Here is a 20,440-nt window from a genome sequence, read left to right as displayed (position 1 = left end):
AAGACTTTATGTGTACAAGAAAAGCCACCTTTACTGGTTAGAACCTGTCAGGGGAAGGACGGCAGTTATAACAGCGCTGTGAAGCTTTGGGGCTAGAGTGAAGTCAAACATCAATGTCTCAGCAGCAGAATTTGGTACAACTGAGGCTCTCCAACAAGGTTATTTCTAGGGATTATGGAGAGTGAGCCTGCCTTGCAGGCATTCACAAAGGTTGAAGAGGAGGGAAGAAGCTAAGTGTCTTTCTGTCCAAGATATTGTAGATGATTGGAGGAGGAGGGAAGGTTGCATGTAGAATGAAAATCCCATTTCACAACTTTCAAGACTCCAAATGTTCTTTTTATTCCACATTGGAAATAAAATAAAAACCTTTCTAAAGTTTTTGTGAAATGAAACTCTGTCAAAATGTCTGTTTTCAGATTTAAAAGGTCAGGTTTTTAATTCAGGAATGTCTATGTTGGAGCCTTCCATCATGGGTAGACAGAGACACGCTAGCTCTGCTTGAGCTAGCATGCTAAGAAAACCTTGTGGACAATTCAGCAGAGGTGCCAGCATGGGCTAGCCACTTAAATACAAATCCACCCAATCCCCTGGGTCTGTACTAAAGTGACCAGACATCATGATATTATCAGGACCATCCCGATACTAGGGGCTTTGTGTTATATACACAATTATACCCCCTGGGGGAAAAAAGCATCCTGGTTTTTCACACTGGCTATCTGGTTACCCTAGTTCAATGTTTCCCAAACTTGGGACGCCGCTTGCGTAGGGAAAGCCCTTGGCAGGCCAGGCCAGTTTGTTTACCTGCAGCGTCCACAGGTCGCCACTGACCGTGGTTCGCTGCTCCCGACCAATGGGAGCGGTGCAGGCTGAGGGGCGTACTGGCTGCCGCTTCCTGTGGTCGGGGCAGGTAAACAAACTGGCCTAGCCCGCCAGGGGCTTTCCCTACACAAGCGGCGTCCCAAGTTTGGGAAACACTGCCCTAGTCCATACTCAGGCAATTATCTTATGATGCCATGTCCACTCTGTTATTTTTTTGGTGTGCTAGCTCAAGCAGAACTAGCTTCTGTTTGTCTTTCTGTGCTGGAAACCATGTTCCCAGCTGCAGTGTAAACATTCATTCTCTTTCTTTCTTTCTTTCTGGAACTGACCATGCTAGACCTCATAAACCTTCCCATCAAAAACTTAGTCAAAATCAATATGTCTCTGAAAACATTTCGGCTTTGACAAAGCACCATGTTTCCGCAAAACACCAAAACAAACATTTAGTTGAAAATGTCCCAGCCAGCTCTAGTTGAATGCCTTAAATATACAGAAAAAGTTAAGGAGGAGCCTGAGTCAGCTGTGGGAACAGAGTCTTGAGGGGAGTGCATGGGGTTCTGTAGTTATAAATTTTGTCCTAAAATCAGATGAAATCAGTTGTTTTTTCGCTGAATTTTAGTATGAATGTTTGCATTTGTGTCAACCCACATCACAAATCACAAATTGGATATAAACCTAAAAACCAGAGGATGCTCAAAACACTGTGAGCTAAAACTCGGCTCAGCTGAGATATAAAGGGCTCAGAGCTCCCCGCCGCTGCAGGCAGCCCAGAGCCCTTTGAATCCCGGCCACTGCTCTGGCGGCCGGGCTGGGGCCAGGATTTAAAGGGCTCGGGGCTCCCCTCAGCAGCAGGAGCTCTGGGCCCTTTAAATCCCTGCCTCAGCCCCGCAAAGCTCGGGGTTCCCCCTGGCGGCTGGAGCCCCAGGCCCTTTAATTTGCCCCTGAGCCCCGGGGGGCTCCCAGCCACCTCTTCAGCTGGGAGCCCCTGACTGATTTAAAGGCTCTGGGTCTCTCAGCCACAGCTGGTGCCCCAGGACCTTTAAATCCTGAGAGGCCACGGCTCTTCCAGATGAGGCCACGCAGCTCAGGACTCCAGCAGTACCGGTAAGTCCTGTAAGTTACTTTCACCCCGGTCCAAACAGTGGCAGCCAGAATTCAGTCCCTTACGGTGAAACTACAATTGAATAAGAATTTCAATATCACAAGTGCCTAAATCAGGCATTCCACGGTGGGGGCTAACAGTCAGTTGATGCCGCCAGACATTATGTGGTGCTAGCCATGGAGGGCTAGCCATGGCAGGCTTTCCTGACAGATGCATTGATTCAGCACAACTCCTGCACAGCTCCTAGAAAGCTGCCACTGGGTGTCTCCTGTAGAACCACAGAGGTCAGTTGCACTGGTGGGACTAAGAGAGAGGGCGTCACAGGTACCACTGTTATAGCTGGCCTCTTGTACATGGAGCCACTGTTTTCACAACTAACACGGCTACCACTCTGATACTTTTTTTCACAAATATTCTTTAAATTTTTATTCTTTACTGGTAAATCTTAACAAAATCCAATTTTAAATGTCATTATCCTAAATTGTCCTGTTTTATAATCACAATAAAAGACACTTCCCAGGCCATGAGATCTTATCCACAGTGGCACTCTTTGGACTCTGAGAGGATCTCAGTAAACTCTGGGGTAATATACATAACACATGGCTTGCTATACCATGCTGCTTAAAATCATTTGGACTTGAATATATTCTGTTTTAATTGGCATTTGTTTCACTATCTGTGCTTACAAATAGAAGTCAGATTTTCACATTTTCACTCCTGTCATGCCACTCTGCAGACTACTTTGTTTTAGCTGAACACAAGTAATGTGATTATCCCAGAATTAATGGAATTATCCCATATATATATGAAAGGGGAAATTCCTGTAATTTTAGAATAATCACATTACTTGCATTAAGCTAACACAGAATAGTCTGTAGAGTGATATGACAGGAATGTATGTGCATGTGTGTGTCTAAATATAAACAAAAACCTGTTTTTTCCCTGGTTTTGGTTTTGTTTGGGTTTTTTTCCTGCTTTTCTGCTTTCTTCTCCCTCTTTTTTTTCTCTGTTTCCATTGGAAATGAAAAAGTAAAGGGGAATAAAGTGAGACGAAGGGGAACTTTTTTTTTCATTTTTTCATTTCTATGAAAAATTTCAAACACAGCAAAACAAATTTCATTTCTTTAAAAAATGTTAATGAAAAAAACTTTCCTTTTTTTTGACCAGCTCTTGTCCTGACTCTGCTGTGTACCCTCATGGCTTTGAATGTTAATTGTGATAAGTTAGGACAGTTCAAACTTATCATTTCAGTTATTATTAATACAATTGAATTGCTTCTTTTGATTTCCACCATGCAATGCTCTGAACACATTGTACATTTTTAAAAATAAAAATGCAGCAGAATTTAAGGACTGATGACCAACAAATTAAATCTTCCCAGAATGCTCCTGGATTCCGCTAGGCCTAGAGGCTAAAACTGGTATTTCAACAGAAGCATCCCTAACACACATCCACTATGCTAGTTCTTACTATTGAGGAAACTGTGAGCTCTGGAACAAATGTACATGGTAACTATTTGACTCTCTGTTATAGGACCTGCTTCAACTCCCATTGAAGTCAATGACAAAATTCCCTTAGATTTAATTGGTGCATGATCAAGCACATAAACTACCTTGGGAAATGCTTGCTTTTTGACATATCTGGATCATGGCTGGCTGGGTGGGTGGGTAGGGTCAGTGGTCTCAATTATTGAACATATCTCATCTATGCAACATCTTTGACTGTGCAAGAAAAATGTTAACATGTTTAGGGAGAAAATGCTCCTCTCCTCTGTATGTATTTATCAGGTGCTCTTTATTTTTCACTGCATTATCCCCAGCTGTTATATTGTCTCAATGGCTATAACACAAAAAAAGTTTTAAAAAGAAAGGAAAGGGAAAAAAAACAATGATTTCCCTTTCTACATTATTACATTTTCATGGTTTATAATAGCAATAATTAGCAGCAGGTCAGGCATATCCTGTACATAGCAATTGCTGTAAAGAATGAAACTGTGCTGTATTGCATTCTTAATATGTAATAAGATGTTGGGCTGTTTTTGTAAAAGAACTGGCAGAGACCCTGGAATTAGGAGCAACCAAATGTAGTAGCCCACAGGGAAAGTCAAGGCAAAGAATGAGGATGACCTTTAAAAACATGTGGCAGGACATTGAGCTGTAAATTGAAGGAACACCGTGTACGCAGGCAAGTGTCATTGTCAAGCAAGTGCCATGATGGAAGAGCCCTAGAGATTTGAATACAGAATGCTCATCTTTCTGTATCTTATAGGACCTGCTTCAACTCCCATTGAATTTTTAAACCAATCTTCAGAATTCCATAGTTGGGAAATACTTCCATATTAACTTCCCTACAGTGTTCTGAAAATGAGGAAGGACCTAGTTCTCTTTTGAAGTCTATGTCCCATATCCTCAGCTGGTGTAAATCAGCATAGCCCCATTGAAATCAGTGGTGTTATGCCAATGAAGCTACATTGATTTGCACTACTTGTCCCTATAGAATCTACTTGATTTCATAGTAGTACATTGTACAGGATTTTTCCCTTAGGGTGAAAATGACACTGTTCTTTTCCAAGTAAACTACTGCAATGAAGTGCTGCATTCTTTGTACAGATCAATTTATAGCCAACAGAGTAGATAATAATGGACAAATAAGTAAAAGCTACTTCAGAGTTCAAAGAAGTAGTTTAATGTAGGAATGAAGTACACATGCAGAGAAGTACACATGCAGAGCCCTTGTAAATAACCTTGGAGACACAATGTAATCATACACAAAATTTCATTGGAAACAGACTTACCTTTAAAAACAATAGATCCTCAACTGAGGTAAATTAGCATAACTCCAATGAAGTCATAGAGTTTAAGGCCAGAAGGAAAACCAGACCATCTAGTCTGACCTCCAGCATATCAGAGGCCACCAACAGCACCCTGCATCCACATACTCAACCCAACAACTGATCAATGTAGCTATGCCAGTTTGCACCAGCTGAGAATCCAGACTGTTACGTTTTCCTTCTTCAACAATGAGTTGTTTCCCAATTTTCCTACATTCTGAATAGTAATAATAATTTCACTTGTCAAGAGAATTCAGTGTGAAGAAGACAGTGGTTCATTTCACAAGGAGAGGAGAAAACAATTTTTTTTTCTTTTTAAATCAAACTATAAACCCAACAGGATTGCTCGGGATATAATTTGTGGCACAGCCACTGACTCACTATGGGCTCTCTCGTGAGCACTCCTTCATGTCCATGCAGGTAAGAAGGGGGACTAATGAGACCTTTACACCCTAGCATGGGCTCCACGCTGTAGCCTGTGCACACTGGAGGCAGAGTAGCCACCATCAAGCTGCTCCTCCCACTCCTGTGCAAGTGAGAAGGGCATTGGCAGGCAGATCCATGGAGTGGGCAGAGCCTTGCCGCTGCTAATCAAATGTGCCTGTCCACACACCAAAACCAGAACATAAACAGGATGTGGCAGTTTACCACAAGCTGGTGCAGTTTACCTACCCCTCTCGCCCCCTCTCTCTCCGACCTCTGCCCAGAACAAGGGAAAAGTAGGAACAAGACTGTCACTTTGAGAGTCAATCTGCTTCTTGACATACTCAGTCTACAGCACAACTATGTGCTGCCCTTTGCCCAGCCTGGATTGTAGTCATACAGTCCAGCCCTGGTTAATTAGTATGCTAATTACCTTCCCCAGACCTCAGGAAGAACTTTGTGTAATTTGAAAGCTTTTCTTTGTCTCTCTCTCACTAACAGAAGTTGGTCCAATAAAAGATATTATCTCACCCACTTTGTCTCTTTCCTATCCTGGGACCAATCTGGCTACAACAGCATTGCAAACAACAATGGAAGATATTGAATTTTGCCATCTGAAATGGAAACTCCACAACAGGGATAAAAAGGAAGCCAAACTTAACAGCAATGTATATGTCCTGAGAAAATGCAAGAAAGAAAACATAGTCCCCAGAGGACTCACATTCTATAACCCTTTGACCACTACGTACAACTCCAAATATGCAGAACAGTTATGCAGTTAGACTTCAGAAAAACTGAGGAACCATCTCCAGCCCCTCATATACTCCAGAATAAGAAATTATCACCCGCTTCCACTCTCTGGAAGGAAAATGCCAGGAAACCTACCTGGAGATCATGCAGGAAACCCAAAATAACTATGAAAAAAACCTGATGACAGCCCCAAAAACAAAAAGTGGAGTCAATCACAACAACTCCACAGAACACCACCTTAGGGAGAAACCATGATATCAGGACCCACAACATGGACTCTACGTGATACCCCAATATCACCAACCTATCAAGACTACCTCGAAGTAGAGCTGAATTATCTGTCTTCTCAAAGGAACTGAATTCCTGTGTCACAACAGAATCTGATACCATACTAACATGCGGAGAACTAAAACAATTCTTTTGCTGATTCCAACTCAAAGAATTATTTCACAACAAAGACCACACCACCCACAAGTACCACTTCCCTATGGACAGTCACAAGAAAAGAGAATCATCTGACCTGAGACCCCACAGTGGACAAAATCACACACTTGATCATTACATCAGTTGCTTCAGGAAAAAAAAAAAAAGACTGTCAAATCCGTTAAAAATCAAAGCCACCACAATCTATCCACCACCAAGAGGACATCCATACCATACCCCAAAATCCAGCCACCAGATAATAATCAAACCAGCAGACAAAGGGGGCACCATTGTAATCCTCAACTGTGATGACTACACCAGTGAGGCCAACAGACAACTCTCTGACACCACCTGTTATAAAGAACTCAAAGAAGACCCCACTCCACAATTCACACAGTAATTTGAGGATAATGTCAAATCCTTCCCCAAACAACTGCAAAAGAAAATCTACAACCTTGTCCCCACAACCCCTCCCCCCCCACCCCGGACCTTCTACACAAGATACACAAACAAACAAAACCAAGGCAGACCCATTGTATATGGCCACAGCACTCTGACTGAAGGAATATCAGGACTCATAGAAAGCATCCTCAAGCCACTCATCGCACAAAGGGCAAGTTTCCTCTAGGACACAACTGACTTCCTCAGGAAACTCCACAAAATTGACACCATGGATTTCACTTCCCTATACACCATTCTCCCTCACCACGATGACATCACTGCCTTTCTCAAATATCTACAAGACAAAGGACAACAACCAGATACTCACCCCAAACGTATTTCCAAACTCATCCATTCCATCCTCACCCATAACAAATTTAAATTCAACAAGAAACACTCTGTCTAAACCATAGGAACAGCCATGGGTACTAGGTTGACTCCCCAGTATGACAACCTCTACACGAACCCCCTTGAGGAACAATTTCTGGGAAAATGTATCATGAAACCACTATATACTTGAGATACATCAATGATATTTTCATCGTCTGGATAAATGACCTAAACTCACTCTTAGATTTCCACCACAACTTCAACAACCACCACCCATCCATTAAACTCTCTAGACACTCCCACTCCAGCATCAACTTCCTGAGCATCACAATCAGCCTCAACAAGAGAGTCCTGCAAACAACTACATACAAGAAACTCTCAGATCACCCTGCTTACCTCCACAAATCAAGTAACCACCCCAGGCACATCAATAAATCTGTTATCTTCAACCATGCACTCAGATACCACAGAATATGCTCCATGCTCTGCGATACACATCTTAATACACTTAAAACTGCCTCTAACAAATAAGTTCACTTCACCAAAGAAGTAGATCACGTCATGGAAGAGGCCATCCAAATATCCTGAAGAAACCTGCTGCAATACCAAAAAACAAACAAACAAAAAAAAAAACCAACGCTGGCTGCAGACCCCTAGCAGCCTACCATCTCACACTGGCATCCATACATGATATCATCAAACAATTACAACCCATGCTCAATGGGGACCACATCTTGAAAAAAATCTTTCCTGAACACCCTCTTCTGGCCTTCAAACAATCCCCCAACCTCTCCAAGCTCAAAAGCATCACTAGAACCTGCTATAGCAACAGCTGCAAAACCTACAGACATCTCTTTACTTATCTGATGATCAATACACTCCACAGCACACCTTTAAATATCCATGGGTCTTACACATGTTTGTCACAACATGTGGTGTACATCACATGTCCCAACAACAGCTATGTGGGTGAAACCAGACAATCACTACACTCTTGAATCAACTCACACAGAAAAATAGTAAAAGACAAAAACCTCCTATCACTGTGATCAAACACTTTTCACAAAATAATCCCTCCAGCTGACCTCTCAGTCCTTATCCTCAAAGAAAACCTGCACAACATCACCTTCAAAAGAAGACCCTGGGAACTTAAATTCATAACTTTGCTCTACACTAAAAATCAGGGATTCAGTAGGGATACTGGTTTTGTATCTCTTTACAATTCACTCCTCCTCCTTTGTCCTATGACTGCAGAAATGTTAATGGCCCATTTCATTTTGAATTGTGCCTTTGCAATATGTGTTAATTCCTATGCATAACAATCTGTTCCATCTTATATTTAGCAGTGACCCCCTAATTACCTTTCCCAGACCTGAAGAGCTCTGTGTAGCTCGAAAGTTTATCTCTGTCTTTTCCACCAGCAGAAGCTGGTGCAATAAAAGATATTATCTCACCCACCTTGACCCTCTATCAGATAGATCAGTATTAGCTCCGTTTCACCATACAGAAGTGAGGAAAAAGTGTGGCCTAGACAGGGTTAGAGATTTACTCAAGGTTACATCATTTTGACTTTAGGACCATCCATCAATAATAGGAACTTTTTAAAATACTCCAACCCAAGAGTCCCTGTTGGCTCTGTGATGTAGCCCCAGCCAAAGCTGCATGCCCCAAACTATCCTACGTTTTCACAGAGCCCTTCAGACACCCTAAAAGGAAACTCAACTATCTGTGTAGCCAGGTAACAGCTGTTATACCCCATCCGGAGTTGAAGCCTGTGACTTCACACCTCATCTGCTATGCAGGACCCAAAAAAATGGTATTGGGAAAGTTGTGTCTCTGTGACCTCCCAGTGAAAGGGGTGTGTTCATTTCAGCTGATTGACAGCCAAAGAATCTGAATGACCCAGGAGATGTTTGTTATTTGACTCCTGCCACTGCAGTTTGTCCAGCAACATCTGGAGAAATCCTCTGGCCTGCCAGTGGGTTCTGCCTCTCCCCTAGGAAGCGGTGTGGACTTCTGCACCACAAGGAGGCTCTGGGGAAGTGGGTGAGGAAGCTCAACTCATCTCTGTCGCCCATTGCTATGACAGCAGCTTCAGCAGCAGCTGAAGGAAGTCTCTTTTTTCCTGAATGGATTCTAGCCCACCCCACTGCAAGATGAAGGGGAGAGAGCTACAGAGCCCTCCTAACCTTCCTTGCCCTGAGTTAATTTTTCATCTGTAACTTTTGTAAAATAAGATGTTGCAGAGACTCTGTATCCATGCCCCTTTTCCAATTTTGGCTGGACCACACTGGGTAATGCAACCCTGGCGCTGCAGATTCCTTATGTGTGGAAAGAGAGGGACAGGGATCATGCCGTGAGATTCATGGGGGCCCAAAGAGGTTATTTACATGAGATTCATATACATGAGTAAGTGCTTGGCCATTCCCTCCTCACATCTGCACTGAGCCCTACCTAAGTCAGGATAAGTTGGACTACTGTGGAACCATTTGAAGCACAACTAGGGGTCTGAAATGCCCCTTACTCCCTCATCACTGCGCTGGCTGGTAAAAGCCAGTTATTTCTTGTAGCTGGGAACAGTTCAAGAATTCAGGCATCTTTTCTCTTCTCTCATCTGAAGTAAAAATGTGTTGGTTTAAACCCTTTTAGAAAAGACAGGATTATTTAGAGACACACAAGTGTATGCAAAACTGGCATGCTAATTTCCCACATATGATTGGCTATGTGAGCAGATATACAACAGTAAAAAAAAGTTCCAAGATTTATATAAAAGAATATCTAAATTAACTTTATCAGGTTAAAATCTGGTTTGTTTTGGTTGCCACTGTTGTTGTTTTTTTCTTAGGTCCCACATGGAGAGCAAACATGGCCTGGAAGAGTGTTATGTCAAGTACCTCCCATCATGCATTGTTGTTGCTCAGTGAACTGAAGTCTCAAAAAAGTAATTCCTCATTTTCATCTTGACTAGGATTCCCCTTTTCTTTGCTGTGAAGCTGCACTAATCCTTCATTCAGTGCAACCCACACCCTCTGGTTCCACTCGGAGTTCTCCCTTTCTATCCATCATTGTATTCTTTATCTGGGCCTTCTTCTTCCAATAGTACTCATTGAAAGCTCTTTCACAGACAAGAAAGGACCAGTTCCATAATGGCCAAGTTGGCCCTTTTCTTTTCTCTCTCTCTTTTTTTAAGCTTCCGACTGAGCTTTGCTATTTAATCTTCTTGAGGCGTTCAAGATGTCACTTGCCTCTGATGACTGTAGACAAAAGGGAAATCCATCCAGCCTGAATGCAGTGTATTCCTGAATACATTGGATTGCTTTGAAGAGTGTTTCTTGAAGTCTCTCTGTTTCATTGGCTGTCCTGGTGGCCTTCATGCAGGTCTTTATGTGAAATCATATGTACTCACATAGATCACATCTCCCAAAATGCTACCTGCATTATACAGCCTTGCATTTTAGTTGGTGCAATATTCACCAAAAAGAAATTTGGTTCACTCTAAGATTTTTTAATAAGCCTATAAGGACATAAGTAAGCATTCCCTTCTCACCCCAATTATGTGTGGATAATAGATGCTTTGTGGATGTTTTTTTCTAGGGTGGTGTTGTACAAGTTCTTGCCAGTCGAAAAAGGGAGAGTGTACCGAGAATACATTGGCGTATTCCATCACTTCTCCCCAGTTTGAACACTGAAAAACTTTTACTTTTGCTTTACCATTTGCTTTACCATTATAAATTACTTCACTATTACTTTTATACTCTGTATGGTTCAAAAAAACTGCAACATTATTTTAATAAATGGTAATTAAAAAGCTTACCAAATAGTGTGTGTATGTAAAATTTATATATTTATATTAATATACTACCTACATTTTTGGGTATCCAACTGAAACCTCTTAAAGGCACACCTACTCTCTGAAAATCAAACTCTTTTAAGATGCCTCCGTTTCGGCAAACTGAGGCTCCCTAAATTACTAGTCACTTCTGAAAATTTAAGTTTTATATATATATCGAGAGAGAGAGAGAGAGAGAGAGAGAATGTCTTCAATTTTATATGTACTTTCTCTATACACTTTTAAAAATAACCTGTCATCTACAGAAAAAAATCCAGGTGAACAGCAAAAGATCAATAACTGCTACTGCAAATGCATTTGTCACCTGGATCAATTTTATAAATAGGAATTTTTACATTAAAATATTGCTAGCATTAAGACAGGGAAGAAACACGCAGTCTTTCTAAAGATATATACAACTTTTCATTTCCCATATCAATCATGAGAACAAGTTGAAGTTCAGATAATGGCCAGTTCAATTTACCCTAATTGTTAAGGACTTAGCCTGACTGTTTGCATTACAGACTGTGGCCACTGGGTTCTCAGTAGGGGTTTGCAGCCTACTCCATCCCATAACAAACCATGTTCATGCGTCGATTCAGATCCATCACCCTGAGATAAACTGTGAATATTGCCCTTTGTCCTGTGCTGCATTCTTTCATGCATTGTGTAGTGACTATTTAAGGATTTAAAGGCTCATTTGCACAATTCTTTTGTCAGCAGCCTGGGTGCAGAATGGAAAAGTGATGGCTCCTCTGTCTGGGTTATGCCCTGAAGCTCTTGTGAGAGAAATCTACATACATAAGTTTTTCTTACACATGCAGAATGTCAACACTAAAAAGACCTGTCTGTTTCTATAGCTTAAAAGGTTATGGGTTAATGTATGATGTGATTTGTTTTCCTCTCTTGTGCTATTAAAAAAAATCAACACTTGAAAACAAACAGTAAAGAAATATAGAAACACTAGTCATTTGGAAATTCAGCTGATAGGATTATTCTGCACTGCAGTTTACAAAATAAACCAAGGGAGATTGGTTTGAAACATTAATAATTAAGTATTAATAATTAATTAACTCAAAGCTGTATGTCAGATGTCCCATAGCAATATATTTCAAAGGCGGGTATCTATCTTATTCAACAATTATACATTTTCTTTTTACAAAACATACAAAACAAACCAAAAACATCTATTACTTGAAATGACAGTAAGCGTATAGTAGAACATGCCACTTGGTATTTCCTTCCAAAATAGAGCGGACTGAATGGTTACAAGAAGGATTAAGTTTTGATGAACTCACTTACTTGCATTCCAGTGCCTGTTAAGAACTCAGAGGGCTATGCTAATTCAATTGGAACTTTTAACCTGTCCTGTCTATTATATCAATGAATTTTATATTAAATATATGGGTGTCCTATTATGTTTGTGAAATCCAGAGAATAATTATTTCCATAAACAAGAGGTTAAGATTTGGAATTGGGTAGAAAATTGGCAACCAGGTTCACTGAAGAACTGTATTCTGACTATCTTTGTAAAGTATTATTTATTTAAGTTTGTGAAGTCATTATTTAAGTTTGTGATTTATAGTAGTTAGAAATAGCCTATACGCCCTCTCTCCCCGCCTAAAAAAAGAACAGTCTTGTAATGTGTCTTGTAGCATTCTGTAGGTATATAAATGCAGGCATGTGATCTACACTAGGTATATATATACATTGTACGTATGTATTATCATCATGACCATACATTGAAACAAATCCAGACCATTCAATTCAGCAAATCACTGAAACGCCAATAGTCTAGCTGGTGAAGCCCTGAAATTACCGAGAGGAGCTGCAATAGTTGGGTGACTAGTGCTGTATGCAACACTACAAGAGGTATCCTGCTGGCCGAAGGGAAAGAGTAACACTGTGTGACCCCAGCTAATACATTTGCATGTCCGATAACTGGCTGAGAGTTTGACAGTCTTCCTTGAAGCCATGTTGCTCCCATTGCACAGTAGCCTGAGTGTGTCTTGAGTGCCAAGTAGGACTCCTGCCCTGTTCCTGCACAGTTAGGGAAAAGGAACCCTGAATCCCCTTTGTCCCTTTGTATTTCAGGGGAGGATTTGACTGTATAATCTGAAAGTGGCTGGCTGGTCAGTCGGTTCAGATATCATGCAGTGGCTCATTGACTGTATTACTAGAGATGAGTGGATTGCTAAAGGATTGGTGATTCAGTTCAGATAAGTACCCCCCAAGTGTGGGGGAGACATTTTTTAGGGAAAGAGAAGTGAGTAAATCATTCACAAAAGTATATATATTCAGTCCCAATTGCCATTTTTTCAGTTTGTGACGAAACTGCAGAATTCTTGAAATTATTCACAGATTTCTTCAGTAAATAATTACTGTGATATAGCTCATTCAGCAGCACTATTCACAATTCCCATTGTAGTAGTTAGGTACATAAGTCAAGGGGTATTGTTTCTGTTCCCTAAATGGCTGGTTTATGTAACTAACCCATACAGTACAAATTGTTATCTTCCTGGTTCCCTCTACGTCACCCCACATCTGTAAGGACAAGTTCCTCAGCTGCTGTATATCACTATTGCTCCTTTGATGTCAGTGGAGCAACGCTGATTTACATCAGGGGAGATGTGCAAGTTTGTAGAAGTTGAATACATATTTGCATCTTTGAAATTTCCCCCCAAATAAATATCTGGTCCTAAGTTTGCACATGTTTGCAGTTAAATTTTCCTCGGCACCTAAGTTTCTGCCTCTGAGCATGTGAATGGCTGCCCCATTCTAGGCATCCAGATCCCTATCTCCTGCCTAAGCCCCAGAGAGATGCATGAACAGGAGAAAGATAGGCACTTGGCTGTCTAAGTCAGGTGAGGGGCCTAATCCGATAGGTGTGTTCAGAGAGATCGGACCTCTCTGACGAATTCACACAAGGCAGCAAGAGGGAGGGAGGACTTCACTTGTATCTTGGTGGTTAGGGTACTCACTGTGATGTGGGAGACCACCCCCATGCAGGTCCACTCTCTGCCTGTGGAGGAGAAGGGATTTGAATAGTGATAAGCCACTTCTCATGTGAGTGCTCTAAACACTGGGCTGTGGGATATTCTGATGTGGGATATTACTGTCTCCTATAGAAGCTGTTGCACTATAGATAAACAGATAGAGTCACTGGAGCAGGGGGACTCTGGGTCTCCCACATCCTGGATAAGTGCTCTAAAGACCAGGCTACAGAGACATCTCATGCTTCTGCTCTCTCTTTCTAGCCCAAATGACCCTTTAAGGGTATGTCTACAGGGATAAAAGACCCACAGTATGGCCACAGCTGGCCCAGGTCAGCTGGTGCAGGCTGTAGGAGTAAAAACAGCTGTGTAGATGTTTGAGCTTGGGTTGGAGCCTGAGCTCTGGGACCTGCAATCCTTGCAGGGTCCAGCCCAAACCTGAACTTCTACACAGCAATTTTTCAGCCCCCAAGTCCAAGCCTTGTGACTCTGAGTTAGCTGACCTGGACCAGCTGCAATGGGAAGCGGCGGCCAGCACATCCTTTGGCCCGCGCCACTTCCCGCAGCCCCCATTGGCCTGGGACAGCCAGTGGGAGCCGCGATCGGCTGACCCTCCGGACACGGCAGGCAAACAAACCAGCCCAGCCTGCCAGGGTGCTTACCCTGGTGAGCCGTGTGCCAAAGGTTGCTGATCCCTTTTGCAGACATATCCTAACACAGGTGGGACTTGAACTAAGCATCTCCCACATCCCAGGTGAGCACCCTAGCCACTGCTCTGAAAGTTATGAGGGAAGTCCACCTCCTCCCCAGCTTCTTGCTAAAACTGCCAAGGTTCCTAATTCTGGAAGAATGTTCACAGATGAGAGTTGCTATCAGAAACAGCACCTATCACCCTGAAAGGGGCGGGGCTAAGCCCTACCCTTCTGTGTGGCATCTCCCATTGGGTGGCTTAGACAGCTCCCCACCTATCACATGGGTTTTTGTGTCTAAGGTGCCTATCTCCTCCAATTCATTGTATATAAGCCTAGGCACCTAACTAAGGCTTTGTGAAGCACAGTGATTTTCTAGGCACCTAAATTCTCTTGTGCTTCCAGTCCCATGTTCCTTCAGGCAAGGACTATAATCGAATCATAGGCCTGGTCTACACTAGGACTTTAATTGCACCACTCTGTTGACGCTCTGGACAGCAGTCCGAGCTTGGATGCTCTGACCAGCCACACAGGAAAAGTCCGGGAAAATTTGAATTCCTTTTCCTGTCTGGACAGTTAGAATCTCATTCAGAGCTCTCCAGCAGAGGAGTTCATGTAATCTCTGAATAGAAAGAGGACCCAGCATAGACTGACCGGGAACTCTTGGATCTGATCGGACCCCAGACAAGGCTACCAAAAATCACCAGTGACCATGGACTCTGACGATGGGACAGTGTTGAGGAAGTGTTTGTGGAGGATGAGGGACAGCCAGGATCTCTTCATCACCATCAGACCCTGAATCAGGGAAGGAGCAGTCGGTAAGTGCTTTAACCATGTAAACTTTTATTCTTAATATAACAGGAATCTGAAGTATGTGAAAAGGAGGTCTCTCTATATATGGGGATAGAACAGAAATCCTCCTGGGAGATCTCGGTACTCAGGAGCATTGCCTCCCGAGCACGGCTGCATAGGGCCCTGGTTTGTGCTGGCTATCTCCTTCAGTGACCGTCCTCAGGGTGATAGACTCCTGCATCTAATTCGCCTGGTCCAAAGTATTTTTCAAAAGCGTAACGGAAAGCCAAAGAATCAAATGGACGCCACAGTTCCTGCTGTCTCAAGCATTTGCATTCTTGGCTGAGATCCAAATGCTTCTAGGGTAAAACACAGTGTCATCTTTACTGAATGCTGAAGATAGACGGGATGCTGCAGCACTGAACACCAACATCCTCACTCCCCGCCATGGGTGGCAATATGACTGATATCCATCGTCATCATCAGCCTATTGGCACATGGGGCAGTGCAAAGGACTGGTAACCATGCGTACTAGCATCCGTGAGGTCAATCAAGGCGCCTGGCCTAATTTTTCCTGGTAGATGGTGCAGTATGGCTGCCTCATCATATCAACAGGGGCTGAGCTTCATCAGCCCTCACCCTTCATGTGTAAAGAAAAGATCAATTACCCTGGACTAGCAGCAGGATGCTGGGCTCCTCTCCTCCACACTCCTTAATGTCCTATCTGGACTATCATAGCAACTGGAGGCTGCCTTCCACTCATTTCTCACTAACAAGGCACTGTGTCTTATTCCTGCATTCTTTATTACTTCACCACACAAGTGGGGGGACAATGCTATGGTAGCCCAGGAAGGCTGGGGAAGAATGGAATGAACAGTTGGGGTTGTTGCAGGAGCACCCCCTGTGAATAGCATTCAGCTCATAATCTATGCAGGATCTGACACAGAGCAGCTGTGCTCTCTGGTTCTCTGATACAGTGGTTCTCTAGTACACTTGCCCATATTCTAGGCAGGACTGATTCTATTTTTATACCAAAAGGAGGGACCCAAAAGGAGGGATTGACTCAGGAGTCATTCCCAATTTTTTTTTGCACCCTGGCTAAGAGCAGCAGGGCACTTATGACAGCAGCAAATGGTGCAGTGCAAAAGGACTGGTAACAATGCCCATCTTATTACCAATTTATGGTATAGTAGATGGTACAGTATGGCTGGTAACCATCTCTGCTATCATGCAAAAGCAAAAGCATGCTGCTGTGTAGCGCTGCTGGACCACCTCTGTCAGCGGCATCTAGTACACATACGGTGACAGGCACAAAAGGCAAAATAGGCTCCATGGTTTCCACGCTGTGGCGTCTGCCAGGGCAATCCAGGGAAAACGGGCTTGAAATGATTGTCTGCTGTAGCTTTCCCGGAGGAAGGGATGACTGACGACATTTACCCAGAACCACCCACGAAAATGGTTTTTGCCCCATCAGGCACTGGGATCTCAACCCAGAATTCACAGAGACAGACTAGACTGTGTTCATTGTAAAAATTTATCTTGACTGTCTCCAGACCTGCCACAGCATCCCCTCACAGAGGCTGGCAAAGATTAGGCGCGAAAGAAAAGACAGGGGACAAGATGTACCAGCAGAGCCAGTGGAGGAGACCCTCTCCGCTGCTTGGACTAATGAGCGGACATGCTCCTGCGCCTTGTGCATGTTCTGCAGGACCTCAGGCAGGAGGACAGAGCCCCCTGCAGTGTATCTGCAACCGCTCACCCAAAATAACCAGAAGGAGCTGTCACTGCACCCCAGCAGAGTGCTCAAGTACCCAAAAGCTCTCATAGCCTAAATTTTGAGAAGTCCTTTCCTTCCGCCTCACCCAAGCCCCCATCCCAGTTTCATCCCCTAACTGTCTAGTTGATAATAAAAATACTTTTCTGTTAATTACTGTTTCCGTCATGTTCTTTTAGAGGAGACTGTGTTTGAAGGGGAAGGGGTTGGTAATTTGATAGGACAATCACCTTTACCAGGGTACAGACATGGGGGCAGGATCAGCAGGTCACACACACACTGCAGTCAGTACGCAGGTTCTGTGTGGGTGTTACAGATCTCATGCAACGGTCCCTGTCCTGGACCACAGAGCCACGCAGCAGAGGAATCTGTATCCGTCCTCCCGAGTCCCAAAAGGAGGGATGGCAGGCTCCGTTGAAACATCCAGTCCGGCACTGCAGACGCAGGAGCCTGTCATTCCTCGAGTTTACAGGCGGTCTTTACATCACTGCACACCCTACCCAGCACAGTCCGTGTCCCAGTCTCAACCCTGTAACGCAAAGTCATCAATAAAGAAACCTTTGTAAAGTTACAAAGTTGACTTGCATCTGAAGAAGTGGGTATTCACCCACGAAAGCTCATGCTGCAGAACGTCTGTTAGTCTATAAGGTGCCACAGGATTCTTTGTTGCTCTTGTAAAGTTACAGTGGAACATGTATTTTATTTTTATGTAACTGCAGATGCTAGTCAGGTTCAGCTTCTCTGTAAAGAAACTGAACAGTCACAGGTCACGCTGCTCACTGCTCGCTGGTACTTGAAGAGTTCCTTGTCGCTCTGCAAGGCGCCTGCACAGAGCTTGGCTGGGTCCCGAGGATCACTATAGGCATCTGCACATCCCCAAGAGTTATTTTGTGGTCCGGGAAGAAACTACCTTCCTGCAGGCGTCTAAACAGACCAGAGTTCCATGAACTTTGCCTGGCCACCCGAGGTTGATGTTGGTAAAATGTCCCCATGGTCCACCAGTGCGGCAGCTGACTGTGGAAGAGGTGGACAACCATAACTGCAGCAGGATCCGTGCTCAAAGTGCTGCGCTGTCACTGAGCAGAAAAGTGCATGAACAGATTGCGGTTCAATGATGACAGTTACCCAAAACCACCCCAGCATGCATTGGAAATCCCAGAATTCAAATGGGCAGATTGTGGACTCACACAGTCGAACTAGTGTATTTAGTGTGGATACACAACTTCGACTTCATAAGGTCGATTCCACAAATTTGAATTAAGTTGATTCGAAATAGTCTTGTAGTGTAGATGTACCCATAGAGTCATAGAATTTAGGGCCAGAAGAGATCATTTAGTCTTATCTCCTGCACACCACAGACCATTAAAGCCCACCCAATTACCTCTGTTTTGAGTCCAATAACCAGGATTAAACAAAAGTATTATAGCTACCAGGACTCTGGAGATTAAACTACTGTGTATTATAGGCAGAGACTAGAAGGTACCAAGGCACACCAGTGCTCAAGGCAGGGAAATGATTTGGTGAGATATACCCAGATAATCCCATCTTGTGACCCACGCCCTGCATTGCAGAGGAAGGTGAAAATTTCCCAAGGTCCCTGCTAATCTGACCTGGGTGAAGACTGTCATTTACTATACGTTTGTACAGTGCCTACCACAACGGGACCCTGTCCTGAATGAGACCTCGGAGTGCTACAACAATAATAATTTCATATCCAATCTTAAATTCACTTTCATTGAAATGTTTGAGTGCTTGATCTTTAATTTAGGGTTTTTTATTTGTACCATTGAAGGTTGAGCACTTGAATGCCGTGGAAAACAATCCTGAAAGTTTTATGAATATGGTCAAATCAAAATGGACTTTTACATACAGACAAAATATTTCCAGTATTCACTCAGCTGTAGATAGGATACAAAGAAATAAGAAGAAAGGAGGAAGAAATTAGGTGTTTCTGATAGGAGTGCAAACACTTGGGTCTTATCTACACTAAAATCTCCAAATCTCTTGAGGTTTGCTTATCATCAGATGGTATATAAGCATTCTTGTGTACATCCCTCTGGGGAATTCCATGGTGTCTGATATTTTGATGTATGTCTCTTTTTAACCACTTTTTTATTACTCCCTCTCATTTATTACATTCCCTAGCCTGAAGACATACAAAATGATGTGGCTCCTAATATAATATGTGTTCTTCAAGACATGCTGGTGGCACTGACCTGCGGTGACCTTTGAACTGTGGTTTTCTGGTACAGGTGTGTAGCCATCTTTCAAGTCGTATTTTTGAATTTTGCTATGATTTGGTTATGGTGGGATCAAACCTCCGTTACACCAATTTACACCAGCCTAGGATCTGGTCTGATGTGTATAAGCTGTATATCTGTCATGTCAAAGTTTCAGGTGGCTGAATACATGATAAATGCTTCCAAGCATTGGTAGCAATGCTAGCAATGGAATATGATCTATATGGCAGACATAGATCTTAAGAATACAGGTGAAGGCCTAGACTGCGCTGCTAAGTGACGTGGCATTTAGCCTGGTGTGCAAGTTCCTAACATAGGATGCAGGGCTAGTCTGTTTACTCTCCTCCCACAATTGTGCGCAAGTGAAGAGTATAGCTGTCCTTGCTTTGGGACTCTGCTTCTCCAAGCTAGCCTATTACATGGCAGTGTCACCATTAGTATCCTATAGATGGCTTATTTACAGGTTTCTAAGTTCACTCTGTCCCATCTCATCTACAGAAACAGCTCCCTCAGCCTCCTGGCCTTTCTGACCACCCACACTTGGCTTTGAGAGTGAAGAAAAAAATATATGACAGAATGAAAGTGTGTGAAAATGACTGTGGATCCAGCCATCATATCAGAGAACCTCCCATATTTGAAAAAAATAGTAAACAATAACAACCTCTCTGATTCTTCCTTCCCTGCTTCTAAGAGAAAAACTTTTAGTATTTTTTTAATTGTGTGTGTGTGTGTATCTGTGAGTAAAGACATCATTGTGGGGGAGCCAAGTCACAGAGTTCTGAAATAGTGAAGCCCATGGTCTTTCTACCATCTTCAAGAAATGAGCTCTGTAGTCTGGGTCCAACACCTGTAAAGGTCTTGCAGTTATATAGTTGTGGTGGCATGTAAATGTCATAGGAGCTCCTGATCATGGAGGAAATTGCAATCTCTCAATTACTTAGGTCCATACCCACGGCTAATTTTAAATATCACAGCAATGAAAGTGAACTGGACTCTTTATTAAAT

General features: G+C 43.0%; 1 long non-coding RNA gene across 1 annotated transcript in view; it reads left to right on the top strand.

Annotated features, from left to right (window-relative positions):
- Positions 1–20,010, top strand: part of LOC120401837 — a 31,299-nt gene extending 11,289 nt beyond the window's left edge. The window contains exons 2-3 of the long non-coding RNA XR_005596770.1: positions 19,341–19,447; positions 19,934–20,010. This is a non-coding gene — a long non-coding RNA (uncharacterized LOC120401837). The remainder of the gene's footprint in view (positions 1–19,340; positions 19,448–19,933) is intronic.
- Positions 20,011–20,440: the final 430 nt, after the last annotated feature.

The sequence above is a fragment of the Mauremys reevesii genome, linkage group 3 (genome assembly GCF_016161935.1).
Source record: "Mauremys reevesii isolate NIE-2019 linkage group 3, ASM1616193v1, whole genome shotgun sequence".
Taxonomy (NCBI): Eukaryota; Metazoa; Chordata; order Testudines; family Geoemydidae; genus Mauremys; species Mauremys reevesii.
The sequence above is the reverse complement of the archived record's forward strand: the minus strand, read 5'-3'. Positions and strand labels throughout refer to the sequence as shown.